General features: G+C 44.4%; 1 long non-coding RNA gene across 1 annotated transcript; it reads left to right on the top strand.

Moving 5' to 3' along the window:
* Positions 1 to 374: 374 nt before the first annotated feature.
* On the top strand, positions 375 to 6,691 carry LOC106893410. The gene is made up of 3 exons (XR_001413063.1): positions 375 to 498; positions 3,750 to 3,898; positions 5,258 to 6,691. It is a non-coding gene; the product is annotated as an uncharacterized LOC106893410 (long non-coding RNA).
* The last annotated feature ends 5,660 nt before the right edge of the window (positions 6,692 to 12,351 follow it).

Genomic DNA, 12,351 nt, shown 5'->3' with positions numbered 1-12,351 from the left:
TGGTCTCCCCTGTTGTTTCTCTCACTTCTCCTTTCTCACAGGACAAATGCTCAAAAGCACCCAAGTGACTTGGGCCCCAAACATTATTTCCAGCCTGAGCTGGGGGCTCTGCTCCTGCCTGGGCTCCTAAGTCGTGGTGGAAATGCCATGGGGGCGATCAGGGAACTGCAGTGATAATCATCTTACAATGGTATTTCAAGCCCTGTTTCAGCAAAAAATGTTTGAGGATTTATTCAGGCATTATGCAGTTAAAGGTGTACTTAAGTGTTTTGCTGAAGCAGAGTGTGTTTAGCTTTAGAACGTTTATATTTATTATGGTTTTGTAAGTAAATTTGTTAAATCTCAGTAATTTTGTCTATGTCTCTTCTGGACAGCTTGGAGTGTTTTAAAACAGCCTTCAGGATGTTGGTCTAAAGTTTGCTGCCTGCACCAGGAACGTTTGGGAAAGCTGCTGAGATCACCAAGAGAAGATGGATGTGATGGTTTTCTGAGGAGAGGGTAAGTTGTTGGCAGAAGGTGGTGCTGTTACCTGATGGTGAAGCAGATAACTAGCTCCTGTGTCAGGGAACTTCTGCTAAACAAATCCCTCAGCAGGAAAGAGATTTTCTTTTTCCCCCTCCAGTCAGAGATGTGATGCACGAATAGGTACAGATGAGGTTTCCCAGTCTCTGAGATATAATAAGTCGTCTTAATTAGAAGGCAGATGGCCATGCCAGCATTTCTTCCAACACAAAGCAGAATAGCAGGTGAACTTTGTTCTTTACAGGAATAAATGCAGCTACATCATGCTTTAGAAATGGAGAGGCTGATTTCTCTGGGAAGTCCGGGGTCACGTGGACTGGATTTAACAAAAGCAAAAAATGATTGATATAAGGGGCAGCTGAAAGTTTTAAAAGGTTTTTTTCAGGAGCAGCACACTGTCATGCTTGATGGTATCAGAATTCACAAGAGATAATTTCAAAAACTCCGAGGAGAGGTTTTGGTTGGGAAAAGCTCTGCTGGGTTCTGTCTGGTGCGTTGGTGACACCGTGGGGACACTCACGTGGTGGGGCCAGGGTCGGGCTGTGGGGCAAGTCACACGTGTGACACTGAAATCACAGCTCAGTGGTAACTGGTGGCAGAAATGTCAATCTGTGTCCCACAGTGTTTTGATAAATTTTCATAAGTGAGATGTGGAGAATTTAGGTATACATCCAACTTCTTATCCTGAAGGGAGACCAAATTTCAGACCTTTGGAAATCTCTTTGTCCATTGCTAATACTTCAGTAATTTAAATACAAGCCTCTATAAAATAGAGAAAAATACTTCACATGTGCTAGGAGAGAAGATAAAACAGAGAAAAAGCAAGTCCAAATCATGACATAAATCTTTCAGGACTTGTGCTGTCTGCTGCTCTGAGTCAGCAGGGGAGGGTTAGGAAGGGTGAGAAATATTTGTGTCCCCATGAAATAACACCCCTTTGGCAGCTGTAGGGAGGGGCTTGTGATACCCAACATGCCCAGAGCTGGGCAGCAGCCCCGGGGACTGCAGGGACTCTGAATTTCAGCAGTGAATTTGTACAGTTGCCATGTGCGTTTTGGGCCATATTTTCAAAATTCAGAAATCTGGGCTTTGATCCTGCTGTTTGAATAGCTCCCTGGGTGTACGAATTGCCAATAAATACCTGCACTTTGTCGGGGTGTGAGTGCCTGGCTTGGAAAATCTGGCTTTCAGAGGGAAGGCACTGTGCCATACCTTCGGAGAAGAGAAACACAACTGGTCAGATGCCACTTCAGATACACTTGAGCCTGAGACCAAAAGGCTTTTGCAGGATTTTCAGACCTCAAGCATAAGGCTTCTTTTTTTCCCCAATTGGATTTCACGGTTGAAACTTGGTGTAAGAATCCTGAGACTAGGGAGCAAATAGCTTTTTATGGAGATTTGAATTACATTTTACACTTGAAAGATCAGTCTAAGCAGGGAGTGAAATGTCCTGGCGTGTTGTCTGTGCTGGTCCCCGGTGCTCCCCCGGCCAGAGCCAGGGACGCCCACGGGCACCTGGAGTGGCTGCGGGAGAGCGGTCACGGGTGGCTCAGGGGAGAGAAAACATTAAGAACGGATGATTCCTCCCTTCTTAAAACCCGTTTTAAAGCTGCGTGAGGATCTTGGCTCCCTTTGCCCTGGCTCGGTCAGCGATGCAGGCAGGAGCCGTGGGCTGCCTTCCTGCTGCCAGCTCCCCGGGGAGCCTGGTGTCGGCCCAGCGCCGTGCCATCCGCTGACGCTGCCTCTGGGGACAGATGCCATCGCCACCGCAGTGGGCTATTTAAAGTCTGTGTCCAGGGATTCTTGCTGTTCATCTCACCATCATCACGTGGGCCATGCCCCTCCTGTGTGTGAAGATGCAGCGTTTCCACAGCGGGTGCTGGTGCTGGAGACACAAGCAGAGCAGGGTTTCGGGTGGTGCTGAGCTCTCTGCAGTGCCTGGTGCTTACGGTGGAATAAATCACTCTGAAGTCACTACAGTTTCCCACAACGTTCTGCTGAGAGATGTATCTTTATTTGATTCCATTTTCAGTAACATTTATCCACTGCAGCGATTAGCAAATTTAACTGCCAGTCAGTGTATGAACTGGAGAGTTCATAAGGTTAATACAGATTTCCTATTGGTTTGTGGCTTTTGATGCATCTTTGGACAAACAGGTGACTTTACTGTTATTTTCCCTCAGAGCAGAACTGTAATTCAGGGCCCTTAATGAAGAACTGTAAGCACAAAGCTCCAAAATCTGAATTCTCTCTTGTCAATGGGGGAAAGGAAATCAGCCTGATGGTGGCAGAATGTAGCCCTGTAAATACCATCTCCTCAGGTGAGGTATCCTGGTCCTGTGGAGAGCAGTTACATGTCAGCAATGATCATCCCTTTTTTTTTTGGTGTGAGTTGCTGAAAAGCAAACCTTTCCCACAACTAATTGTATTTGCTAATTACCTGTGAAAAAGCAATTATCTCCAGGTGATTCAGTTCTTTGGGAAAGCTTTTTTAATTGGCAAAGATGAGGAAAGAAGCTCTTCTATGGATGTTGTTTTCAGAAAAATCTTCCCAAATATTGTACCTGATGTATCACATCGGACACATCAGATGGGGTTGCATCAGCAATGTTGCATTGCATCACATCGCCGAGGTAATGTGCTGTGACAGACTTGCAATGCAATGTGTCAGCTGGAAAATGGGGAAAGATGTGATTTCCTGAACAAAATGCTTCTTAAGCTTAACGGTATTTTCCCGTCCTCCAACTAAAGGAGGGGCTGTTTAAGTTTTGGGGTATTTCTTAAAAGATTCAATTGCCTATTGAAAGGATTCTGAGCATCGTTTTGTTTCCTGGTTCTCCATGGGTAATTAACAGGTCTAGAAAGAAAGATGGTTTTTGCTACTTAGGTTTTCATTCCCAAATTATAATATATATATGTATAATATAATATATATCTATTTTCCCAAACTTTCAGTAAACTGAGGGAGCATGTCCTGGGAGGAGGAAGGTTCTTGCTGTTTGCATGGCTCTCTGTCCCGTGCCTGATCCTTTCCCTCAGCTCCTGCCATATGCTGCCCATGAGGGGTGCCGGGGGGTGAGGTCTGTCCAGGTGAGGTTCAGAATCCCAGCCAAGGCTGCAAATGCAGAGAGGAAACGTGGCAGCAATGCATGTGCATGTCAGTCAGAGCTGCAATTCGGAGGGGATTTTATAGCACATGATTTACTGATGGTGCACATCTTCTCCAGGGGCAGCGTGGAAGTACCTTTCCCTGCCTTCCTTCAGGACGGTGACCTTTTCCACGGGGGGGACGTCGGGTGGACACTGCAGATGGTCTGGTCAGTGGGAAAGTCATCCTTTGGTGATGGATCAGAAGGCAGAGCTTGCGTGAGCCAAGGTATGTCTCAAATCCGGAGGGAGGGATGGCTTGGCTGGCTCAGGAGAGGGTGCTGCAGCATTCACTGCGGGTACCGTGAGTGAGGAGAGCCCACCAGCCTCCCAAACCACTGCCATCTGCTCACCCCGCTTTGAGCGAGCTCCTGCGCTCACTGAGCCGATGGCAGTCACCATCTTCACCAGGAGACTCAGCTGTGTCCTCACTGGGACACTGAATGGGGCAGGGGAGGTGGAACAGGAGCACGTGAGCTGGAGCTCTGGAGGTTGGGCACCCCGAGATGAAACAGCAGCATGGGTGAAACAGATAAACTGACAACTGTTAAGCTCTTTAGGAAAAGGAGGAGCTATGAAATCCGTGTAAAAGCAAAAATCCAAATAGTTTTAGTATCTCTTCACAATCTGCATTGTCAGAAGTAACGCACAGTATCAGTTTGCTTCATTTTCTGGTTGATTTTTAAAAAAAAAAATCCACTTTTTTATGAGCTCCTCGGTGTTGTCTGATACTGAGCCTCCTTTCAGGCTTACATGATGCTTCAGTGACACATCAAAACCAATACACAGAGAATTTCTGAAGAGCAAAGTGCTATACAATAATGATGAACATATTGTCCTCAAGCTGTGGAGGTTAACAACCCAAAATTGCTTTGGTATTTGTACATACTGAAATAAGAAGAATTTATATGTTTGCTCTCATTTTAGTGGGCTCTTGTGATTCATTACATGGGCACTTCAGAGTTCACAATAGTCACTTGTGTCCTGCAAAGCAGCACCCTTAACTGTGGTGCTATTTGGTTGCTCATTATTGTCCCGATTCTTTCTTTTTTATTCCTGCACAAATAGACTCTGGTTTCACAGTAACTCACCTAATACTGCTTTCTGTAGTGTTCTTTGTCAGAAGGATCAGGGTTCTGCTGTACTCAGAAGAAATCAGCTACCTAAATCTGTAATGGCATTGCTGTTTAAACAATGCCTTGGATCATTAAAACTTTAAAAAAAAGAAAAAGTTGTTTATGTACCTATGGATACCTTTCCTTTTACATTCAATAGGTTTTTTTTATAAAATGGCAGCAGTCACGTAGAAAACATTTACTTACCTTTTGGTTTACTTTGATTTGGTCGTTAAGGACAATACAGTCATTTCACAGTCTGTCCTGGCTGAGGGAAAGCACATAATTGCTGTGCCCCAGGAACAGCCTGGGAAGTGAATTATGAGCTGAAAGTCTCTAATCTTTCCCTGCCAACCTACACTCCCGCTTGCTCTAAGCAGGTATTAAGACCATTAAGAATAAAGGTATTACAAAAGGTATTCGGGTGCCTAAAGATGCAGACAGACTCACAGTGTTTTGGGGTTTTTTTGCAGCCATGAAGGTTGGCTGCTCACCTTCACCAGAGGAGCTGCCTCCCGTCAGCTGTGTGGGCTGAAAGGGGTCCCTGGAGTCTCTGCTTGGTCTCCTCTAACTATGAGAGTTCCTTCGGGGCAAGCTCAGAAACAGATATTTCAGGTCTGGCATTTTGTTTTCATCAAAATGTTTATTTTCTATACCCCATTGTATGTATAAGTCATTCAGATGATTAAAAACCCATTGTAAGTCTTATCTTTTAACCAAATATTAACCTTGCTTTCTATGTGCAAGCTGGTATTAACTCACACCAGCCCTTTTCCTGCGCTCAGAACTCCTATTCTAAGCCTTTTCTTTAAACCTGTTATTAATTCTGCCTTTTATGTCTAAGCCTGGTACGGCAGCACAATTAACTGCTTTACTTAACATGCAAGGTTAGAAGTGATCTCTATGATACCACTGACATTAAGAAAGTAAATGGGGTTAAACTGATTCTTATTACAAGCTGATCTTTCTGCAGTCTTTGGTTGGTGGAACCGGCAGCAGACGTGTGTTGCAGAATTAATTTTAAGGGAGTTGTAAGAACCATTGCTACATAATGGTGATATCAGGGGGGAATGGAAGAATCCACACAAGTCTTTAATCTCCCTCAAGCCAAGATATTAATTGTGCTTTATTCTGTAGTTTAAAAGAAATCCTTAATCACACTGTCAACATCTCCTTTTGTGCTCCTCATTTTCTTCTGGTTATAAATATGAATCAGCTTTTCCTTCAGTAAGGCTGGAGAAGTTCAGGCTCTTCAGTTCACAACCAGCAAGAGCTACTTCTGCTGCAGGAGCAGAACGGGACCTCAGTTCTTGAGCTCCATGGTCTTAACCTTCTTCGGTGGGGAATTCATAGAGAAACAGTCTGTTGATATTTTGTCAGGCCTAGCAGAGGTGTTCTGTGCTGAGATTGGGAGAGAAGTCTCTCAGTGGCTCACTGGTGGAACTGGGGAGCACATCGGTGACCTGTGTTGGTAAGTGACTGAAACGGTGACTTTCCTCTGCCCAACAAGACACGTCTTTCTAAAAGTAAAACAGATAAACAGGTAAATGGCTAATTCTGTGCTTCACTCTGTGACAAGCAGGAATTTAATACAATTGTAGAAGAAGTAGTAGTGGTTGAGACAGCAGATGACTAATGCATGACTAAGGTTTCTGCAGGAGCTGTGAGGTGAAGGTGACGCTCAGTTCTGGATTTGGAAGGGCTGTGATCAGCAGGTCTGCAAAGCCCAGCTGGGAGTTTCAAAAAAACTTGAGAATAGGGCTGAATTCCAGGGTTTCAGGGCACATACCATACCTGAGTGAGGTTTGTAACAGCGATGCCAAGGACATGACAGAAAAACCACCCACTCCCTTCAGGAAGGTGTCTTCCTTTGAAGGGCAGTGCAGCAGGCACCAGGAGAGCTCTGCCAGGGCACAGAAGAGCTGTGGAGGGAGCTGCCAGAAATCACCTCTAGAGATGCAAGACTGAAACTGGCAGTGAGGCACCTCTGGGTGGGGAAAGGAGGATGAAGAGACTGGAGAAAAGGAAAAGTTTCCACCTGGTTTGAAAACATTAATGTGAAGAACTTGGCACAGCAGTGCCCTGCGAGCACCTCCTGGAGCACCCTCTTCTCGGTGGGGTGCTGGGGATTTGCATCGCTAATTTGCTGGCTTGAAAGTTCTCCCAGGCTTCCAAGGAGAAGAGGCAGATGTATCCTTTCAGGGCAAGGAGATAAGGTGTTTGAGGAATTTTACCTCCGTGTCCTAAACTTGATGTACTGGATGTGAAGCCTGGGGGTTCCTGGATAAAAAACACCTAAACGTAACGTTCATTAGAGAGAGCGCGTTTCTAACCACGGTATCCTGGATAAGCAGCACATCGGTAGGAGGGCAAAATAACAATTGCTCTAGGCTTGGAGAAGCTTTTGCATTACTGCTACCCCAATTATTTCCTTTTTCACACGTGTTCAGCAATCTCTCGCCTCTGTAATTACCGCACTGAACACTGCAGCTATTAGATACAGCCACTAGACTTTTAACAAGCCATCATTACTTGCACTTGCTATCTTACGATTTAACAACAATGTCTTTGAGAGCAATGGAACTTATTTCTCCTTCACAGCAAACTCAGGACTTTTGCATGGACACACACGTGTAAAAGCCGGTTGTAGCCACAGCTCTGCTGAGGAGCAGTGAAGAAGCCAAGGGGAGAGATGCAGACTGTGGAAGCTGATGTGTGCTATGGTCCTGGTTGGCATATTCTAGTTAAAGGTTATTTTTAATACCTCTGTTGGGCTAATTTTTCCTTTCCTTGAGAAATAGTGGCTGAGAATACCGTCCCTGTAAAACTGAGCCCTCATGTCAGGAAAATATTGCCAAATTTTAAAGCACAGAGGTACCTGAAAGGCTGTGAGGTCTTAGGCTGGTGTCAGATGTGAGGACAGCTCTGGGTCTGTTGTCCTTGAGCAGCTGGAGAAGTGGGGAAGGCAGGTTGAGATCTGTCTTTTCCTGGCTTCACATCTGCTTGGCAATTTCTTTCCTGGCCTCTCTGCTCTTGTAACGGAGCTGAATACTAAGAAGAGGTAATTCTGTGAGCAGCAGGAGCACGGTGGGCCAGGTTACCTGATTAGCTGGTGGATTTTCTATTCTCGCCCCAGGTGGTCAGGCAGAGCAGGCATTTAAAAACTCATCCATCTCTTGTCTTACTGTCTTTGAATTTGCATAATTAAAAGTGAATTACTCTCTGTATTTTTAATATATGCAGTGAAAATGCATGAAAAGCTGAAAAATTACAGCAATCCAGTAATTCATGTCATGTCCCATTCAGAATTACAGCTTTCCAGTGCCAGTTTAAACATCGAGGATTCCCTGCCACCATAAAGCTATAATTGCTGAATTAATAACAGCGGGTTCTGGAGAGTGACTGCACAGACTCTCTGACCCAGGTAATAGAAATACTCATGTTAAAGTGAAGTTGATACATGTGACTTAATCTATTTCGCATCGGGCTCAAGTAGTGAGGATGGCTGCTCTCCGTGCCGCGGCAGGTGGAGAGTGCAGCAAGGTCCTGCTTTTCAGAGGTAGTTTAGAGCTGGGTTGGTTACCCAGCAGAGACTGGAAATTAGATTTTCAGGGACCAGCCAGACTAGCTTTCCTGCTACCCAAGGACTCGTACCCCAGATCTGCTTCTCTGCCTGGGAGCGGAATTCTCCATCCAGCTGCAAAGGTGTGGAAAATGGAATGTAAAGGGAGATGGGGAAAGGCTTCTATTAACATTTTCTTACTCCAGGCTTTTATTAACAACAACTGAAAAAACAATCCCTCCCCCTGACCTTCCAGCTTGGGAGCAAATTCTGAAGCTGCTGCTCTTCCCAGAACATGGTGCCCCGTGGCCCTTGTGAGGACAGGGATAAAGTAACTGCTGTTTCGAAACACAATGGTTGGAAGTTAAACAAAGTGGCATGATCTGAATGAAAGTTTACTTTTTTCTGTTTTTTTTTTTTTCTTTAAGAGTTACTTAGGTACTGGAGGGAACTGATCATTTACCGTGACTTCCTCAGGTTGGGACACCAGTGCAGTGGTCATTTGAACCTGTGGGTCTCTACATTTATTTCAGCAGGTTTTGTGATTCTTGGTCACCACTGTAAGCTGATTCAAGTCGATAGAGATCAGTTGGCCCATGTCAAAGGATCTGCTTGAACCAAGGAATTAACGTAGTGAGCAACTACTGTCATTGCAAAGCTCAGCTGCAGCAGAAGCCAAGCCCTATGACCAGTCAGATGTTGGACTTCTCAGCTCCAGGTGATGTCCTGTGCTGGGAACCTTTGCAATGGTCTTGTTGAGACTGTACGTACGCTATGGATAAAAAGAACTGGCAGTTTCCAGGGCTGGCAATCTGGTTCCTTTCGTAAGAATTACCATCATTAATTAAAATCTCTTTTTCTGTCTAATTATTTCAGCTCTAATTCTCTTGCAGGTTCATAAATAGTAACATCTTGTTGTCCTGGAAAAAGTTCATTTTTTCTCCTTTTCCTTCTCTTTGTCGTTGCCCTCATTCTCTGCCCTCTCATGGCTTAAGGTAATTAAGCTTCCAAAGCCTGGTCACCTCTCTGAAATATTTAAACATGATCAAAGAGATTTTCATGTTTCTTTTGCCTGCAAAGCTCCAGGAAAGTTTTGAAGGCTCAGGCTGTGCTTTTTCCTTCTGCAAATAACGGCAGGAGAGGGGCCAGGCTGGGAAGGGAGGGGGTCTCCACCCTGGTCACCATTGCCCAGACCTCATCCTACCCAGGTGCTATTCCAAGAACAAACATTTCAGGCCTTGTAGCTTGTAGGCCTTGTGAAAAGTACTTAACCTGATCTCTGTAATTGCCTCTTTGCCACTTAACACTAAGATTACAGCGTTTACTGTTGGATGTTAGTAATTCTCTCAGCTGAACTTTTGCATCCAGGAGATGATTTTTGCAGAATATTCCCATGGGAGATACTCACTGGAATTTGCACGTGCACGAACACGTACATGCAGAGTAGCTTGGGCTGAGCACTGATAATGAGGAGGAGGAAAATCTTCCCAAAGACAGGTATGTACAGCACTGTCACCCAGAAGAGCTGAATAAAAGGCCTGGGTATTTTAGGAAAGAATCAGTATGAAACTGGGTTGTTTCATACTGATTCTGGCTTTGGGCTACTTGAGGTTGAAGTAGGGGGATTTCTCTAGGCTCTTGGCAAGGCAGTAATTTTTATCAGTTCACTATGAAATCTGCCTTTTTTGTGCAGTTATTTAGCTTGCTGGCTGGTATTTTCTTGAAATTTCCTTTATTAAGTGTCAAGTTTTGGTACCAGAAAATATCAAACACAGCTAAAGGTCAAAGTAAATCATGAATGAAATTACAGGAACTGATGTACAGTGAAGGCTGAAGCAGAATGTCAGAGGTTGGTTTACATCAACGCTGTCCCGGGATCGGGGGCCATCCCTGCCTGCTCAGAGAAGCCCCCGTGGTGGAACCTCAGAGATGCAGGTTCTACCAGAGGTTTAGAGGATGAGTGTAAAGCACGTACCACACCACACACCGGTGCTGCATCCCTGCTTGGGCCAGTGTGCAAAGTCCTGCTGGTTTCCAAAGGGTCAGTACAAACCAAGCTTTGCCGTTGGTGTGCATTTATGGGCAAGACTTCCAGGAGCGATGCTTTCAGCGGCTGGTGGGCACTGAAACAACGGTGTCTATCAAACCAATTGAATTCTGCTGAGAAGCAATTAGTTCCGTGAGCCACAAAGACGACAGGATTTCCAGTCCCCGTGTCCTGCGTTTATCTCCGGATAAATGGAGAGCTCATTTGTCTCGTTAGCGAGCTGCCTGTTTCATAACGTCTGTAGGGATGTTAATACCTTGACTGCACACAGATATACATATTCAGAGAGGCTTTGTGATCATATAAAACTTAAGAAAGCATAAAAGAGTTCAGTTTTTCTGGATGTTTGCGGTGTTGCCTGTACCAGAAAGGAGTGACAGAACTGGAGGGAAGGAAAAATGCGTGTCCACAGATCAGAGGCAGAAAGGTAGGGATTTTGAAGTTCTTTGATGGTAACAAGAATGTTGTCTCCTCTCCAGCGTTGGTGTTTTTTAAAGCTCAGTAGGCAGCAATATGCCATGTTTTATGGTTTTATCAAGTGCAGCAAAGTCACCGCTATTATACTTGCAATTTCATGACCTGGTAAACAGATAGTTTTGTTCATAAGGGTCTAAGTGTCAGTGGTGTAGAAAAGTGATGATTATGCTGCTTTGTGAAATAGAAGCTTCTTTAGAAGAAATGTATTATATCTGAACCAGCATCACTTGATATTTGCCCTTGTAGAGCGTGACCCAGTGGCCAGCACTTTTTGTGAGATCAAGGATGAAGAAAACTGATAGGACAGTTAATCTGGAGAAATATTTATATATATTTTTATTTCAGTGTGGGCTGTATGGAATATATGTTGCCTCTTCAATTAGGGTGACACGGCACCAATGCCAGTACGGGTTCCTGCCTTGGTCCAGTGCACAAAGTCTTGCTGGTTTCCTGAAGAGTCAATACAGTTTCAGCCCAAGCTTTGCCATTTACGTGCATTTACAAGAATGACTTCCAAGAGCAACACTTTTGGTGGCTGTTGGGCCCTGAAACTATGGTGTCTTAACAAACCAATTGAAAACTTGAGTTTTCTTGGTGGATGCATTAAAACATCTGCATGTCCTGTAGCTCTGGTGTAGTTAATTTTATAAATTAATCAGAGATATGAGAGAAATCTGGCTGTGGGAGAAGGGACCCCCTGGCTGTGAGTTTCCACGGAAATCTTTTTGATTTCACCAGCGAATGGTAGCTTTATGCAGCTCTTGCTGTGTCTTATCTAATGTGTTATTGGTGCTTTTGCATTTGCTTTCAAACACAGTCATTAGAACATTTAATTTGCAGCAGCTGTAATTTATATTTGTAATTTTGTTTAAGATCAATAAAGGAAACTAAAGAGATTTATAGTCCTAGTTTCAGCTAAGATAAATTGAAACAGGCTCTATTTCCCTGAAAAGCTTTATTTAAACAGCATTTTAAAAGAACAAAATGAATTAGATGAGATTTTTGCATGCGAGCATGGGTAAATAATCTCTTGTGTCTGGAAGAAATATTGGAAAGTGTGAACATGGTCAGTGTGTTCTTTGAAATACAAATTAACTTCTGGGAAGTGTTACCTTAGTGTAGGCTCTACTGGGAGTCCAGTGACCGTTCCAAAATGTTTCTCAACAGCAGCAGTCGATAAGTGTCCCTGGGATCTGTTGTATTAATGCTTCATAATAAGGCTGTAGCTGTGTGGCTTCAGTACTGTCAGGATCAGTGCTGCAAGAGACACGCTCTCTCCTTCTTGCTATTGTGGCTGGTTCTTTGAATTCGATTAATTTAATAAGTTTTTAATAGTGCAGTGCTGCCATCTCTGCAGTACCTTGTAAACAGCAATTTTTGCTGTGAGCGCTGGAGCAGCTCCCCGTGTCTGGTCATGGCAGGGGCTGGATGGCAGAACGTCACCGTGAAGATCTGGGACTCAGTGTGACTAATGGCTGAGC

Source organism: Calidris pugnax, unplaced genomic scaffold, assembly GCF_001431845.1.
Source record: "Calidris pugnax isolate Ruff unplaced genomic scaffold, ASM143184v1 scaffold198, whole genome shotgun sequence".
Lineage (NCBI taxonomy): Eukaryota > Metazoa > Chordata > Aves > Charadriiformes > Scolopacidae > Calidris > Calidris pugnax.
Note: the sequence above shows the minus strand (reverse complement) of the source record. Positions and strands in the feature narration are given on the sequence as shown.